An 18,980-nucleotide genomic window follows, 5' to 3' on the forward strand; every position below is an offset into this window, starting at 1 on the left:
GTATGGTGAATGTGATATGATTGCAGTTTTGAATGGTGGTTCGTTCCAAATGATTGTATTCTCATGTGTCCGCTCTCACTTTTGATTTTCCCCTAATGTTTTTTCCTCAAATGTAAAAATGAATTTTATAAAAGATTGTTGATTTTCTTTATATAATAAAATTGCGATTAATAAGCATTCCCTTTCTGGAATTCGACTTTCTGTTTGTGGAGGATTAATCATAGTTCTAAGTTACGTTCATCAGTACTGGCACCTAGTTGCCAAGGGGCAGATGTCTTCTCTTACCAGGTGACATGGTCATGCCAATGCTACACGCATTGAGAATAACAGTTACCGACCAGGTTGAAGATGGACCTAGAAAGAAGGCTTACACAACCTCAAAACATGGATGCTGGGACTGATGAACAAGCCTAAATCAAACAGGTAAAATTGCAAATGTATAGACCTGACCCTTTTGTTTGCCATAAGAGCAATATTTCTTAATTGGAAAGCCCTCAGTCACCTGCTCGGAAGACTTGGAAACCTGAACAGTAGAAATGGGTACAGGCGGAAGATGCAAGGGCTTAGTTTGCAAAAGAGAGAGTGTTGGGTGCCCATCTCTACTCAGGCAGTACTATTAAATATTGTTGCAGTGAATGACAAAGTAAGGGCCAGCTTTTATAGTGGTGCGACCGGTGTAGCAGCACCTGGCGCTAACTTTGGTGAGGGGGCGCTGTGTTTAAAAATCACTTATGAGTTTAAAAGCATGTGATCTTCCTTGTGGGGTCCAGCAGTTTTCAGACAAATAAAAATGGCATGATAACTCCGGTGATTAATGTTACTGCTGGTGAGAGACCGGAATTTAGTGGCAGTTTTTACTCATAACATAACGTGTAATTCTAGAGGACACGCTCATCAGCAAAAGGGGAATTTTGTTACTGCATAACAGATGTTTATTGTTATCGAACTCAATGCCACTCATTTTTTCGACCTCAGAAAGGATAAGTGTCCACACCAGGATTTTAACCTGTGACCATGAGGCCGACACAGGCCTCTGCAGAGGATGCATTAGTCCACTGAGCCACCAGACCCGGCTCATCACATAGAAGAGCAGAGCGATAATGTGCCTGTTGCAAAGAATGTGTACCATGCAGATCACAAATCTGTTTGTGAGCAAACTGTGAACAGCTCTTTCATAAATATGAAATGCACATAAGAAAGAGGCTATGGAGGGACATGGGGTATTGTCGTAGAGTGGTAATGAGGGAATTCATGGAGAAGGAGGTCATGGGTGGGGCTGCAAAAAAGACTGTTGCACCAGGCTCAACCAGTGCTAAAGCTGGCCCTGGGCATAGTCCTGCTCCTTTGTCTCTCTCTTGCCGGTCAATGTTTTTTTTCCCTTTGTATCTGTTTTTCTGTATTTCTCCTACTTTCCGTTTGCGTTTTTTTTTCTCTCTCTTGCTCCCAGTCAATATCTGATGAGGAAAAATAAGTTCTGTTCCCCAAAAATGAGTGCTGGTGGGCAGCTCCACCAGCAACCACTTGCTCAAATTAAGCACGTTGGGAAGTAGTTTGAGATAAAAAGCAGTTAGGAACAAAACTTAGCTAATTCGGACTGTCTATTATTGGAACTAGGCCCCCAACTCAGATGAACAACCTCTATTCACTGTTTAAGGTTCTGCATTATGTTGAACACAAGCAAAGTGGAGTGGTTTGAACAGACAGGAACTTACTGTTGTCGGGATCTTAGCAATGTCACTCTGGTATTGTTAAACCTGCACTCACCAACGTTATTAAGTTGTTAAATCCGAACCCTCCAACTTTAGACCCTGCAGCTTATTAAGATTCTGTCCAAGGTGAGGAGCTCCCTGCTGTGAACAGAATGTCATGAGCGGCAGAGGACTTTGGAAAGCCGTGTCTTGTTCTGTCTAAAGTTGGCAAGTTGAGGCCAACATACCTGATGAGGTTGGATGCTGACAACGATGGATGAAGCCACATTGATGGTGGACCAGTGTTTGTACTAATTGACTCTCATTTCATTACTTTGCTTTGTAACTGAGAGTGATGTTGGTTGGGACTTTAACTGCTCCTCCTTGGCCCTTTGTGTTTTTGCTAATTGTATTCTAGCACACACTTGGCTAATTCAAATTCTTAGCATATTAAGGACCTGATTAATAACGATGTCGACTGCCCTAATTCATGGTCCTGGTGGTATGTAAGGAGGTCTTCAATGCTAACAACTTTTACAACCACATTATGGAAGCAGATTTGTGGTAATGTGTGACCAAAATGTGGGTCCAAATTTGTTTTTAGATTGTTCAAGGTATGTACTTGGATTTCCAACCAAAAGGGGCACATTTCTTCAGGGTTCAAGTGGCAAACAGAGATTTATAGCCACAGAGTGGTCTCAAATTTGACTTTGTGGTAACTCATATAAATCTTTTTTTTAAACAATCATGATTCCCCAACAATTTTATATTTTTCAGTGACCTACTGCAAACTAAACAGGATCAAACAAAACTCCTATCACCACAGATTAATAGAACCTATTACAACAATTTAGAGCCTGGGGTATTAGGCCTTTTATGGTTGCAAGCACTCTGATTCAGCATTTGCAACTGTTATAAATACCTTTTTATATGTACTAATCACATTTTAGGAGTCCGAAATAGTAGCTTGACTATTTTTATAGCTGGTCCCATTTATTAACATTTTAATCTTCACTCTGATTTTCTTTGTAAGACAGTTATGTCTGCCACACTGAAAAAATATTTTAGGGCCATGTCACCGAAGGGACATGGCAACTTTAAGATTCCACATGTCCTAGTTTTAAATACCATGCACCTTGCCATGATATCTGAAATGTCTACTTAGGGATGACTTAATAATATTTCAATGTAAGGTTTTTACCTGTAAAAAAGAGGTAGTTCTGCAGCTTTTCCACTTTTGCAGTGAAGCGACAATGGTAGTCCTGAAGCCATGTTTTCATTTGCCATTGTCACTCTAACACTTAACTTTTCATGCCACCAGAGTATTTTCTGCAGCATACACTGCAGCCTTACAAAAGTTTAAAAATGACAATCAGGGATTGTTTTTGGGAGACAGCGCATACACAGGGCATTTGCGAGTAGTGCCTCAATGTGCAGAGTCTAAAAACCAACAATAACATTGAGCAGAAAATGTGGGTTACCATTTTTTCACAGGTTCAAAGTACATTCTTGCTGGAATATGCTACTGTTCAATAGTTAGGAGTCAAAGCTTAAGAGTTAAATAGATCCACTGGAGACTTTTAGTTTCTTGGACAGGCAATTTGTAAATGGACTGGGGAACCATGGTCATATTGTCTGTTACAAAAGGGCAAGAGGGCTTCGGCTTCAGAGAGACTCTGAGAGAAAACTGATGAATTTTGGGAACTAATTGTGTTCCCATAATCGAGTCAGGATAGAACTAGAACTTGGCTTGACTCCTTGATGTCTTGTCCCAGGAGGGAAGGTTTTATACCTCTGAGCTGATACATTTCTAGACACAGTGAGAATGCGTTTATTTAGAATATAGCTGTTGTCATGAATTGCCCAAAGTGATTTGCATCTTGTAATAATCACAAGTTAACAGACAAGGATATTGATAAATTCTAGCTATTTGGATGAGAGGTAGGATATTTCTTTGCAAGTAACCAGATGCTGGATTATTTTCTGTACAATAAAAATCAAGCAGAAGGCATGCTTTTATCTGTTTAATCTTGGTATCAAAGAACCAGGCAAAAGGTCTGGAGAGGTTTTGAACCCAGTAGCATTTAGTCAGCCTGTGTAGTTATTTTCTTTGTTAAATTTGTTGGTATTACAGGTAGTAAACTATGTACTTTTAGTTCCTTTCTCCCTAAATTAAAAAAGGGTTCCAAAATCCCCAACATGTTGCATTGAAGCCATCAGTAAATTTGAAAGCATTTTGTTAAATCTTAGGACAGAAGGCAAACTATGGAAAACAAATAGCAAGCTCGTTGTGATTAGTTTTTGTGGTATACCTAACCAGATGTTTAGGCTTTAGAGTTGGTCGCATGTTTACTTTCTACATAAGGACTCTTAGAAAGCTCTATTTCACAATCATCAGATTCAGGGTGGCAGGTTTAAAATTAGTGGATTTAAGGGGGTGATGTATCAAAGGATTTGCCACAGAAAAGATTAAAGCATCTGTTAGGATACGTGCTTAGTGTTTCCCTAGTCATCAACGAATATGTGCTTTTGTTGCTCAGTATGAGCTGATTGGTGATGTGGTCTATGCACTGTGAAGAAAGAATGATTGTCATCTGGTGGATAATAAATTATGTACATTCTGGTATATGTAGTGGTAATCGCTTTGGTATCACCTATGATACACTGAAATGTGAGAAACGATTCCCTGACACTTCTTGGCAGAGCACTGAGAGGCATATTACCAAGAATAAGCGATAATTATCGCTAAGCTTGGTTACCGGCTATAATTTTATCGCCGTGCTCCGCCTATTTTTATCACTTAGAAACCTTGCTATTATCAAGGTTTATCTCCTAAGCGATAAAAATCGGCCGAAATGCATGAATATTGCTGAAAAGTCAGCGATATTCATGCATTACCGAGCTAATGCTCTTAGCCATGCTATCCACCTACCATTGGATAACATGGCTTAGAACTGCTCTGGGCAGGCGTTAGCTCTTGGAGATATTCGCGCTTAGCGCAAATATTTCCAAAAGTAGGTAATAGGAGATAGCGATGTTAGCGACTGTTTCCAGTCGCTAACATCTTGGCACGCCCACTTTGCATGTCATTAGCGATAATTATCGCTGACATGCAAAGTGGGCCCCAAGATGATCGCTATCTCCTACTAGCTGTCGCTAACTGGTGTTAGCGACAGCTAGGTGATAGGGCGATTAAATTATCGCCGCTTTAGCGGGAAACATTCCCGCTAAAGCGGCAATAAGGCCCTTGGTAATATGCCCGCTAGTTCTTCTGAATCATCACAATGTCTCCTTCCACCATGGCCAGACTGGGGAACCAATAAAAGCAACCATAACCAGCACTATAGCCTTTGTCTCCTATCAATAGCTCACTCTTTCGTTCTTCTCATTCTCTCTCTCTCATATTCTCTTCTCTCACTACCCTCCTCTCCGATTGCTTTCGCTCTGCATTCCTTCTCCTACCCTTCCTCTTTTTCAATCTTACTCATGAAGCCTCCCTTTGCCTGCAGCAATTAACCTCAGAGAGGTGACAGAAGCACCAGGAGCAGCCACGGTGCTTCTGTAAACTGAAAGGCGGAGCGAGACTGGCCACCGGTGAAATGCCTGGTGAAATAAAAGGCCTGTCCGGCCCTGCCTTTCACTTTACCTTTGCTATCTATCATTACCATAAGATCCAGGTCCATAACGATGATCGTGACAGCAATCTCAACCCTTGATGCTTATGACGGAACGGTTCCATCATCAGCGTCGGTTGGGCTGTGCTGATGACGGAACCGTTCCGTCACGACCACGCCCGTTTTTCGAACCTTCAGCACAGCGCGGAAATTCGCGCCGCGCTGAAGGTGTTAACATACAGTTTTCCAGTATGCATCATAGCATAGAGATGTTAACAGATTTACATGGAGAGCATTTTAACTGGCTTTATTTGAGATTATTGTTTTCAAACATACTATCGGGACGGTTATGGGAAAGCCCCTCAAAGACAGCAAGGTCAATGTTCAGTGACAAATTGGCATCACCATGTGTCAAAAGAAATTCACAACAGTGGGAGGCTCTGAGGCGAGCAAGCACATTAGGTGACTAGCAGAGTTCCAATGAAAGTACTACAGTAAAGTATTAATTTCTCCTGGCAGAAAAAGAGGTATCTGCACTCCATGCAGATATTGTAGATGCTTAGGCCCTTTGTATGAAATGGATAAATCCCAATATGTTGGGTTAAGGGAAAGGTTTCAGGCCCAATAAGGTCCTGATGGCCTTACAGTCTGGTGTATTTATGTTAAATAGTTTGGTTGTTAAGTGGGTAATTGTTTGGTTTTTAGGATGAGATTTCAGTGTGATGTGTGAGTTGACAGCATCATAATGAAGATAATTAATCCCTCATTATAAATGGCCCATGACATTCTTGAATATGCACTAACTGCTGTTACCTCACATTCTGGATTTCTGAAATTGATTTTTTGGTTACATGTTATAGGACTGTGTGACGTAAAATGCTTTGGGTTTTGTCTAGTGATTATGTTATTATACATTCTAATGTTTATCTTATACAGAAGGATTGCAGAGATAACCATATTAATTTCCATTTATATTATTCTGATTGCACATAAACATCCTTTAATTATAAAACACTTGCAAGGCTACAAAACCTTTTTATGTGGGTGAAAATACAGAATCTTACCATCTTGATTTTTTTCAAACAATGACTAATCAAACATGTATTTACTTATTTTCTGGAAAAAGGCATTAATGTTACAATGCTGGGGAATCAAATTGAAATATCAAATACACTATAACACTTCAAAATAGAAGTATGTAGTGGTCAATGCATTATTGTGGCTGAGGCCTCAATTTAGATTGCTGTGTCATGCAACACATGTGCACTAGCACCAGAGTAGGCTACAAAAGCAGGAATCTGTGATAATATTGCTACCTCAAGTTATCTTTCATTTTTTCTATTGAGACAAAATATGAAGGCTTAATGCCACTTGGCAGTAGGAAATTACCCTTGGAAACAGCACATCAACCCCAATAAATGTCTATGAGTACTATTGAAGAAAAAAACATAAAAATGAAGACAGGTTTACATCCCTTTATAGTATGCCTGGAAAGCTGCACCAGGTAGAGATTTCTACGTATTCTAGTTGGGATGTCATAGGATCCTATTTCCCCCTGTGTGGAATTGTACATTGAGTAGATTTTCGCACAGGGGTAATGGAGGCGAATGCATTATATTTTCCCCTGTTTAGGAGTTTCTTTCCCTAAACCCTAACAAATTCTGGGAGTAAACCATTTACCATCCTAGAAGGGAAGTTATTTGATCTGTTGGACAAAGTCTGTCCATTTCCTGTGTGGGAAGAAACCAGATTAGAGTTTCGGAATGTCCTCAAACATACACGTTTGTCACTGGCAATAGCCGGGAGGATGGAGGCTATGGGGAATCCCGCCTGAACGTAGCCTCAGGTGACCACTGCCTCGCCCCACGGTAATAGAGACCGCTGAGCTGTGCGAGGCTCGCTGTTTGCTGCAGGAGACGTTCTGCTGCTGGGACCGCTCCATGTGTACTTGGTTGTTCCTGCTTCAAGGAGGAGGCTCTACTGGGACAGTGGTGGCTGTGGTGGTGGTGGCTCCGTTCTTAATTTCCCCCTGGCATATACTCAGCATACACCAAACCCCCCCATGCGATGGGAGTGGAGTGGAGTGGAGCCGCGTTTGGGAGCCAGGTTTGGGAGTCAGTTCCTCCTCTGCAAACTGAAAGGCAGAGCGAGAATGGCCACAAGTGAAATGCCTAGTGAAATAAAAGGCCTGCCCGGCCCTGCCTTTCACTTTACCTTTGGTATCTATCATTACCATAAGATCCAGGTCCATAACGACGATCGTGACAGCAATCTGTGTCGAGTCAACATCTCACACAGAAAGGCTGTGTGAGATGTCAGCGGTATCGGAGGCATCGTGGAGGTCAAAACATAGAGTGAAGGCGGAGGGAAGGCTGAAAAATAAATTACAGCTTCAACAAGAAGTAAGCAGAAATGTTTTGTAGGGGCCTGAAATTGGATATTTTAGCCTCTCTTTAAAATGTGTTTTTTGACTGCTGATTCTGGATGGGACTGAAACTCTCTGGGAACTCCTGTTGAGGGCTTCTGCCAATATTAAACAAGCATTTACAATGCAACGGACTCTCCTTTGCCAAAGTTAGAGCTATTGCCATTGTAAATGACAAAATTGTTAATTATGTGTTGGTTTTGAAAACAGAAAAATAAATGGCATTGTCATTTACGTCAATAGCTTAATCTCTCACAAATGCGAGACCTATTGCATTTGCACCCACACATGCACGCACACACACAGAGCCACACACACACACACAGAGCCACACACACACACAGAGCCACACCCACAGAGCCACACACACACACACACAGAGTCACACACAGAGCCACACACACACAGAGCCCCCCACACAAACAGAGCCCCACCACACACACAGGGCCACCCCACACACACAGAGCCCCCCCACACACAGAGCCCCCCACACACACACAGAGCCCCCACACACACAGAGCCTCCCACACACACAGAGCCCCCCCCCACACACACAGAGTCCCCCACACACACAGAGACACACAAACACACAGAGCCACACACACAGAGCCACACACACACAAAGAGCCACACACACACACATAGCCACACACACGCACAGAGCCCCCCACACACACAGAGCCCCACACACACACACAGAGCCCCACACACACACACAGAGCCCCACACACACACACAGAGCCCCACACACACACACACACTCAGAGCCCTCCCACACAAACACACAGAGAGCCCCTCCCCCACACACACAGAGAGCCCCACACACACAGAGAGAGCCACACACAGGAAACAGAGGCCAGAAAAAACAATCACCATGAGGGAACAGGGGGGGCAGAAAAGCAAGCACAACAAGGGAACAGGGGGGCAGAAAAGCAAGCACAACGAGGGAACGGGGGGGGCAAAAAAGCAAGCCCAACGAGGGAACAGGAGGCAGAAAAGCAAGCACAATGAAGGAACAGGGGGGCAAAAAAGCAATTACAACGAGGGATCGGGGGCAGAAAAGCAAGCACAACGAGGGAACAGGGGGGGCAGAAAAGCAAGCACAACGAGGGTACAGGGGGCAGAAAAACAAGCACAACGAGGGAACATGGGGCAGAAAAGCAAGCACAACGAGGGAACAGGGGGGCAGAAAAGCAAGCAGAGCGAGGGAACAGGGCAGAAAAGCAAGCACAACGAGTGAACAGGGTGGGCAGAAAAGCAAGCACAACGAGGGAACAGGGGGGGCAGAAAAGCAAGTACAACGAGGGAACAGGGGGCAGAAAAGCAAGCACAACGAGGGAACAGGGGGGGGCAGAAAAGCAAGCACAACAAGGGAACAGGGGGGGGGCTGAAAAGCCAATGAGGGAACAGGGGGGGCAGAAAAGCAAGCACAACGAGGGAATGAGGGGCAGAAAAGCAAGCACAACAAGGAAACAGGGGGGCAGAAAAGCAAGCACAACGAGGGAACAGGGGGGGCAGAAAAGCAAGCACAACGAGGGAACAGGGGGCAGAAAAGCAAGCACAACGAGGGAATAGGGGCAGAAAAGCAAGCACAATGAGGGAACAGGGGGCAGAAAAGCAAGCACAACGAGAGAACAGGGGGGGCAAAAAAGCAAGCACAACGAGGGAACAGGGGGGGGCGGAAAAGCAAGCACAACGAGGGAACACGTGGGGGCAGAAAAGCAAGCACAATGAGGGAACAGGGGGGCAGAAAAGCAAGCACAACTAGGGAACGGGGGATAGAAAAACAAGCATAACGACAGAACAGGGGGGCAGAAAAGCAAGCACAATGAGGGAACAGAGGCAAGTAGAGGCAAGAAAATGAGCACAATCAGGGAACAGAGGCTAGGAAATCGAGCACTCACTGGCTGGGGTGGCTCCTCTTTTTATTCTGGCGGCGGTCCAGCAGAAATGGCTCTCCGAAAATCCCTGACATTTTCGGACTGGGGGCCTGTTTTTCATTGTCTCCTCTTCCCATTGGCTGGAATGTAAAATTCCAGCCAATGGGAAGAGGAGAGAAAGAACCTAAAAAAACACGTGCCTCAATCCCAAAAACACGGGTCTTAAATGGACAGACGCCCCTCTCCTCCAATGGCTGGCCTCCGTTTAGGAAGCCAGCCAATGGAGAAGAGGGGCGGGTTCAAGCCCCACACTGAAAAACATAAGATCTCGCCAGCGAGACTGCGCAAGCGCAGCCTACGCAGGCCGAGAGGTAAAAAGGAAAAAGCTGAAAAGGAAAAAAAAAGCTGAAAACTTTTTCAAGCTAGGCTGTGCTGGGCTTATTCATACTGAAGTGCAGGGAAGTGGAGGGAAAATAAAAATAAAATACAAATAAAAAGAACATATACGAATATTTAAGATAATAAATAATAAGTATGCATATAAGCCGTATTCCAGAGCATTTCGGCTTTTAGGATTTACTGCCAGGATGGGGAAACATTTAAAAATCACCTATGCACTGGCTCACACTGATTCAAATGTGGCTCCCAAGTCCAAAACTCAAACAACACAGACGAATATTGCTTCCGCAAACCAAGTGCTACCCCAATTTCTAGCCCTGTGAGCTCTGATGGTGAAGTCCTGGAACACTGTGCGGGTAGTCAAGGGGCCACCAATCAAGAGAGGGATGAAAATCCCAGCCAGAGAGAAACAACTTAAATCTAGGGGCTGAAGAATGAGACAGTGCATCACCTGGCTCAGTAATGTCAGGGGATATCCCTATTAATAGCCTGTCAGCACTGAATCAAGATGTAACAGTGAACCAGAAGAATAATCAGGAAAATCCCCCCAATGCATTTTAAAGTAAGGCTAAGGAATACCCGTTATTTCTGAAAACCAAGGTGCCTTTGCTCCCTTCACTGCCTTCACTGCCTTTACCAAATCAAATCGCAAACATGATCTACATGAGCCGGCTCAACCATGTCTTCCGTTGGCCGCTCAGGATCTCCCCCCACTTTTTAGACCACTGGGAGCCCGTTGTCAACTTCTGTGGCGGATAAAAACATGGTAACAGGACAATTACCACAGCGAGGATTGAGAGATCCGTTTGGTGACCAGCTATTAGAGACTGGGACAAGCTTTCAACTTGATATAAAAGCCATTTAAAATCTTATCCTTGATAAGATAAGGGAGATGAAAGTAACACAAGCAAACAAGACAGCAACACTACACTCACGTCTATCAAAAATTGAAGAAGCAGTCGGTTCTTATCCAGCAAAAGTTCAGGAGGCTGAATCTAGGATCTCTCGCCTGGAAAATCAGATGACCTTGATGCAGCAGCAGGCCTCAATAGACAAAAAACTGAGAAACTGGAAACTAAGCTAGAAAAGTTGGAAAACCACTCTTGACGCTCAAACCACCAGCTAGTTGGGGTCCCAGAAGGTTAAAAAGGGTCACAAACGCTCCAGTGGGTTGAGTCTTTCATCAGGGAGAATGTGCTGCCTGAGTTTTCTGGTGACCTTATGATTACACAACCACCTAGAGTCCCAGCATAGCCATTCCCGAACTCAAAGCTGCCTAGAACAATTTTAGTCAAGTTTGAGGACTACTGAGTGAAGTAACAGATTTTGACCAGAGCGATTCACAAGAAGTAATTCTCCACTCAGGAAGTTCCTAGTTGCAGCATCTTTTCGGATATGAGTGCAGCAGCGGCTTGTCTTCAGAAAAACTTTGTTAAGCTTCTCTATCTGTTCAATGCACAGGAAGCTCAGGTGGCCATTGCTAAACAATCAAAGTTGTGAGTTTTGTTACAAGGCAAGTTCCACATTTGCAAATCTAGAAGAAGCCCACAAACTATTGAACAAAATCACTACAAAAACAAAAAAGAGTTTGAACTGACTGGCATGACTGATATGAATTTGTGTTCCTTGTTCTTGGGGCGGGGAACGGTAGTAGGGTAGTAGGTCACACTAGTGTGCAATAACACTGCACCTGACTTTGGGGATTTTCAGGGAGGGGAGGCAGGGGGTATGGTGGGCTATTCCCCATCTGCCAGGGTGGAAAGGGTCATGGGAAGCTGGTGAGGGTTGGCAAGGCACACGGAAATGTAGGTAGGGAGGAAATTGCAAAAAATAGAGCAGAATTAGAGAAGAAAGCTTAGCTATCAGAGCAACCACAGGAGTAGAACAATGCGCAGGGGCAAAAAGAAGGGGCACAAAATGCTATGGCTTTGGTTTTTGTGATGCAATATGGATTCTAATTTAAGGATAGTATCGATAAATGTTAATGGAGTATCTAATAAGAAAAAATATGGTGTGCTGATTAGATGGTTTACTTCTTTTTCTCCTCAAAATGTGTATCTTCAGGAGACCCATCTAAAAACAAATACACCTGAACTCTTTGTTCCTGAAAACTATTCTAGGGCCTTCTTTGCCTCAGGAAGTCTAGCAGTTAGGGTGGTAGCTATTTATTTTGGGCAAGGAACTAACAATGAGACATATCAAGTAACAAGAGACCCTCAAGGGAGGTGGATCTGGGTTACTGCTAGGGTAAATGAGGCACTGTTCAATTTTGTAAACCAATTGACGATGATCCAGCAGCTCTTATAAAGATTAATGAGCTGGCTAGAGGTGTAGAAGACCCGATACCGTTAGGAGGGGATTTTAATTTCATCCAAGATTTAAAAAAGGACACCTCTAATAAAGGGAAAAAATATTTAAAACCAAGGGCAAAAGGGTTATTAAACTCCATGAAACAGGATTATCCTCTTATAAATCCATGGCATGAGGCACATCCAGGTGATATACAATCTACTTGCTACTCCCAGCGGTTTCAGACTGCTTCTCGTATCAATTTGTTTCTCAGCCCTCGTTATGTTAATTGTGTTAATGCTGAAATTAGAGCCAATTCTTTTTCAGATCATTCATTGGTAATTATTGAGATGAGAGCAGAGGTGGAAAGGCCGGAAAGATACAGGTGGCAGATGGATTGGCTCCTCCTTTCGAATCCCAAATGGGTAGAAGATATGAAAGAATGGATCAAGGCATTCTTTCAGGAAAATAAGGGCACGGCAACTCTTTTTTGTTTGAGGAGCTTTCAAGGCTACAGTGTGCGGCCAGATGTTGGCCTTCTCTGCATCACAATCTAAGATGTGGAGGCAGCAAATAATTAAATTGCAACAAGATGTTGATTTAGCTTTATTGCAGAGGGATAGCAGCAGGGGGTACATTTTCAACTAGAGCAACAACTAATTAAAACTAAACAGCAGTTAAGTGAATTTTATATTCTTGAAGAAATAACCAGCTCCCGGACGTATCAGCAATGTGTATACGAGGAGAGTCAGTTGGTGGGGAAATTACTCACCTGGTCAAGCAAAGTCAAGCAGGAGTCTATGTTAATTACAGCACTGTTAGAACCAGAGTCAGGGGCACTGATTTCTGATAAGGTAAAAATTGAAAAACTTTTTGTGGATCATTATCGCAAGCTTTACACAACTAAGTATATGGATTCAAATGAGGCGATAACCCAACATCTGGGGAGCATCAATCTTCTGCTTATGACTATTGACCAGGTAGATGAAATAAGCGCCGAAGTTATGTCTGTACGTGGTGGTTGACGTTTCTCAATGATGAACCACTGTAAGTCATTCTGGAAGCTGAACTAACTATAACGGTGGAATTTCAATGGTTTTGTATGAGTGAAATGTCCAGCTAACTATAACATGTATGAAACCTATGTTTTTTTCAGTGAATATCTAAGGTTTTTTTAAATGCTAATTCCTAACTATAACGTGGCTGAAACTTTTGTTTTTTTCAGTGAATATATATATATATATATATATATATATATATTTTTTTTTTTATCCAAACTACTCCTGCTTCTCCAATGCGGCATGCAGAAATTACGGACCACCAGACAGCTCTCCAGTACACAGGTAAGTTTATTAACTCCTCTTGGTTTTGTTCGGCATGACGCGTTTCGGGTAGAAGCTACCCTTTATCACATCATATATATGTATATATATATATATATGTGAAAAACAAAGCGCCCTGCAGCAGAGATGCACACAGCAATAAAAGTTCCATTTGCAAATTAAAAAGACAGGAACAGGCATTTGCGGTCCGATTTTCTTTATTGCCTGACGCATTTCAAAGCATGTGTGCTTCTTATTCATAGGCACCAATATGAGGAAAACAGATTATAAGGCACGCCTTTTCCCTCCTCTGCCTCATGACTAATTGCCCTCTGGTGGGCCTCAGGTGAGTTACAGCTTTAGTGCATTTTGGGAGATGTAGTTCGTACCTGCGCATTGAACACCTTAGCAGGTTCTGAGTTCTCAATAGTTCATGACATTGTCCAACCCTTCAGTGGGCCTCAGATTGCATTTCCCATTCCTCAACTCGTCCTTCTAATGTGCACATTCAGGCTCAGCATAGTTCCAAACCGTCTGCCCCCTTTGTGTCCTCGGGTGGTGCTATCTCTCACTGTGGAACTTTGAAGGACGAATGGCATTTACCATTTCATAGAAACCAATAAATAAAATGACTTTTTTTACACTGGCCCAGGCATGCTAATTTTTAAGGTATTGCAATGGTTGGAAATCTTACTTTCAGAAACATGTTTGGCAGATATATTTATTTCAGTCTTTTACTTAAGGGGACATTGTGTCAGATTTATATATTTTACTGTGTCAAACAAATACTTCGGATGCTTTTAATTCGCTGAACCCTAATCACTCCTATGCACCATACACTACTCACCTGCCCACAACCCCTAAATACAATTTATACCTGGCCCTTACCAATCCCTCACCACACTTACACTTCGACCATACCTGAACCCTAATAGGTCTTTCTAGCCGTAATCTCGCTCATGCATATAAAACCGGCTCACCAAAACAAAGTTTCATCCTAAACTCAGCCCATTCCTGATCCTTAAAAGCCTCTTCAACCCCAAACTTCCACTAATTCCTACACCCTAATGCCTTCACTACTCCTAAATTCCACTTAGTCTTAATCTCGGAAAAGCATTTTTATAATTTAGGCCCACCCATGCCCAAACCCATAAAACCCCTTGCTACCCGTAAACTCTACCAATCCCTTAACCCTTAAAAAAGTCTCACCAACCTTAAACACAACCTATCCATGGCCACTGAAACCCCTCATATCCCATATATGTATCCATTCATGTACCATCAAACACTTTCTGCCCACAAGCTCCATCCATCCCTGACTCCTAACCTCCTCTCCACCCTTAAACTCCACCCAGTCTTGAACTCTAAACACCCTTCACCACCCTTTAAGTTTACAAGTCACTGGTCATTAAAAACCTTCAACAGCCCTAAACTGGCCACCAGTGAACCCTAAAAGCGCCTCAACACCTCTATATTCCAGCCATTCCTGAAAACTAAAACCCCATCACCACCCCTAAATTCCACTCATCCCTGAACCTAAAAACAGTTTTCCAATGATTGAATTCCACCTATCCTTGACCTTAAAAGACCCTCACTACTCCGAAACACAACCCACCCCTTAACCTAAAAAGCCCTTATCATTACCTGTAAACTCCACCCAAGAGCATGACATTTTGGATTTTTCCTTAAAAATATCATTTGAAATGTTTGTCTTAATTTTTGATTTATTTGTATTCCCCTTAAAATTGTCTTTTAATGATTGGGCTTCCTCCAATGTGATTTCTCTGTTTAGTTGTTTTCATTAATTCGACTACATCTATGTGTAACCTCGGATTTAACACTTATACATGAGCATATAAATTGTAAAGCCCCCTCTACGGTTTCACCAAATCATTTATGTTCGTGCTACCTGAAGAGCAGATCTGGTTTGTGAGGCCAGTATGCTTTGTGTATATGAGATGTGCTTTTCCCATGTAACCTGCAAGAGAAGTGTAACTCGAGACAAATGTTTCTGACGAACACTATCGCCTGTTAGATCTGTGTAACACAGTTGGCTGATGTGTGAGACCTGTGGGTGCTGAATCTACCGATAGACACTTCAGATGTCTTTCTCCCGAGCATGTTCTTCCTAATAATCTGAGGCGCAGACCTCCTGTCAGTCCTGTCCAGGCAGGCCTGTGTATCCTGAGGGATGTACCTGCTGCTCAGGGCTGAGCCTGTGAGATAGCCCTCCTGTCTGAGGCCTGAGCTTGTATATGATGTCTGGGCAGACAGGTCACTCTGGCCCATCCTTGTAAAGTCTTTGTTACCTGAGACATTGCGTTGTTGTCCGTATGAAGGCTGGTGGTACAGAAGGTATGCATCTACTGTTTGAAGCAGATAGCAGCAAGCTCGATGTAATGTGAGAAATAGTCCTGCTATCTGAACCTCAAACCTACATTTCTTAGTCAGTTGAAGGTAAATCTGCCGTGTGAACCATCAGCTTCTAAGGTTTGAGGTATTGTTCTACTATTTAAAAGGTAAAACAGGTAAGGAGTGTGTAGCTTAAAGAAAAGCTCTCGGGTGGTTAGGCTAAGCCTATCACTTTTTGTACCTTTTGATGGGTGGACGAAGGGTGGTGGTTAGTGAGTGGCCAGCCCCCACCCCGTCACAATACGGGCTCTATGTAGGAAACCTCCACTAAACATCCTCTGTGTTTTTCTATAAGTGAGGGCGTGTCACTCTGGCTGAGAACTGATAACACTGTTTGGGGACTTTGCAATTTTAGACCTGCAAGGGGCAGATCCTCTGTTGTCTGTCTCAGAGGCTCACACTTCATCTGCCCAAGGCTTCAACCTTTAAGTTATCTAACCAATAAGTTATGGCTGCCCACTAATGTGTGACAAGCTGTGCAGTACTCCGTAGGGGACGTTTGTAACAGTGGTGGCGTCATACTAACTGCAATCATGAGAAGGTAGAGTAAGTATAAATGTTGTGCCATCCAACACACAGGAATTTAAAAAAATGTGCTCCCTGTTAGCCAAGGAAAGTGGAAGTGGTGTGTCAATGGAGTCACATCCCTTGCAAAGTTTTAAGAATGTGATGGGTTTGGAGAAGGGGGGCATTGTTCATGCTGCTGATTAGGGATCTCTGTTGGCATTCTGAACATTAAGCCTGACTGACAATTGTGAGATTCTGGGTAAATTACTTATTCTCCTGTGCAACTGGAAATATCTTAAATGTATTTTATTATCGTATTTAAAAGCTGTAAATTCCCACTTGATTTACAAGATCTTTTATCGTCTCTCAACAGCCTCATGATGTACACTATTCCATGGCTCCCCATGCAGGTGTGCCCTATATAGTTACCGATGCATCCATATTGCCATTTCATAAAGTGTGCTGAAAAGGACACAAACTGTTCACTTCTGTACCACCTTTACCTAGCTCACCCCGATACCTCCTGTGCCCCCATTTGTATCTTTCTTGAGCCCATGATCTTCCATGTGTCAACGCCCCCACTGTTTTTCCTAAGCCATGCTGCCCCTGGGCACAGTGCTCTCACGTGCCAGCTTGCATGTGTGCTCCTACTGTACCCCTTAGGTGGTGTTTACTCGCCCCCCTGTCCTTCCACTGCCATGATCCCCTGCGTCTGCAACGCTCCACATGCCACGTCATCCTAACCTCTGACAGCCACTGGCCTCCCTTTCTCCATTCCATGTAACTTCTAATTTCCTGATGAAAGGTGGGAAGTATAAACTGGTAAAAGGGTGGGCGAGGGTCTGTCTTGAGTGAGTCCATGTACACATAGAAGATAGCTCACACTGTCAACGTCAAGGCGCTAAAGTAAAGCACAGTATACAACAGTTTCAATCAATCAATCAGGGAATTATAAGCGCGTTACTCACCTGTGAGGGTCTCAAGGCACTGAAAGGGGGCGGGGGAGCAGCTCCATTCAGCCGAAGAGCCAGGTCTTGAGGGTCTTCCTGAAGGTGTTCAGGGAGGGGGCTCGTCCGAAGTCTGCCGGTAGTTCATTCCAATGTGAGAGAAGGGTCTTCTGCCTGCTCTGGCTCTGTGGATGCGCGGGGCTTCAGCCAGGGTGAGGTTGTATGATCGTAGGTTTCTTTTGGGTACCTGGAAGTGTATTCTGTCATTGAGGTATTTGGGTCCGTCGTTGTGGAGGCATTTGTAGGCGTGAGTGAGGATTTTGAAGGTGACTCTCTTCTCCTCGGGGAGCCAGTGGAGTCTCCTCAGGTCCCTTTCATAGGTTTATTCTGGGTAGTGATGTACAGTGCGATCCGCTCTGTTAACACATATTTTAGTGGTCAGGACCATTGATAATCATTAATTATTAACTGATAGTATGGCCTCCTCAGCCACCATTCTTAACATCTGCAGATACTGCAACCTTTTAATTTACACCTGTCGAAATTCGGAAACATGATGGGTTTTTAAAAAAATCTTTACAAACGTCACAAATTTGGCTGGGTACAATTGGCAGGGATGAGGCATGAAAAAGGTACATTTTTGTGTGAAAATGTTCTCTCAAAACCAACTTTTCATAGACGTTCCTGCAAAACACTGTGCGTCACTTCTACTACCGGCAAAAGTGGCGCACCGAGGGGCTTCAATATAAATAAGTCCCTGTGTATCAGATATTGTGGCCCAAAACAGTTTCTGTCGAAAAGCCTATGGAAACTCGTGAAGTGCGTGAACGTTGCAGTTTTACAAAGTGCAAGACGAACATGGTTCCACCCAACTTTTCTGGAAGAATGAACAAGTTGCTCAAAATGAAAGGCGTTGTTTTGACTATAAACACGATATGAAAATCCGCATTTAATGAGCCTCTGAAATAGGGGAACATACTTTAAAACTTCATCGTCAAAGTAAACAACGGGGAGGGGCGTCCTTTTGATTGAGAAAAATGACGCTTTCATTCAGAGAACAGTTGCACTCAGCTGTGCAAGTAATACATATAATGACGTACCTGGCACGTAGGACGCAGGCGAAGAGTGCACGCGGTGTCTTGTCCTCTACGGTCCACCAACCTCCTCTCTGAAAAGACGGATGCTGTTCTGCTAACTTTAGAGAGCGCTCATCTGATAAGATAAATGCAGATCTCACGAGAGTGCGCAAGTCTTGCAGGAAAGAGCCTGTGGTTTTCCAGAGAAGCGTGAAATCTCCCCCGTTACCCGTCCTCGCCGTCTCTACTGATAAGGCAGACTTTCTGTTTTTTTTGCGAGTGAATGCAGGCGGAGTCCAGGCCGCACGCGAGCTGCTCAGCAGGGGGCTTGCGCCCAGGCCCAAGTTAGTTTGTATTGTGTGAGCTACAAATCTCTAAATGAAAACAAATACACGTAATGAACGGGAAACATCCTTAACAA

The 18,980-nt window shown here is 43.5% G+C and overlaps 1 protein-coding gene across 1 annotated transcript in view; it reads right to left on the minus strand.

Moving 5' to 3' along the window:
- Positions 1-18,655, minus strand: part of LOC147701108 (chemerin-like receptor 1) — a 64,838-nt gene extending 46,183 nt beyond the window's left edge. Inside the window, exon 1 of the mRNA XM_086929886.1 lies at positions 18,584-18,655. The gene's annotated coding sequence lies outside the window, so the exon portion shown is untranslated. The remainder of the gene's footprint in view (positions 1-18,583) is intronic.
- Between the last annotated feature and the right edge of the window lie 325 nt (positions 18,656-18,980).

The sequence above is a fragment of the Lissotriton vulgaris genome, chromosome 7 (assembly GCF_964263255.1).
Source record: "Lissotriton vulgaris chromosome 7, aLisVul1.2, whole genome shotgun sequence".
NCBI lineage: Eukaryota > Metazoa > Chordata > Amphibia > Caudata > Salamandridae > Lissotriton > Lissotriton vulgaris.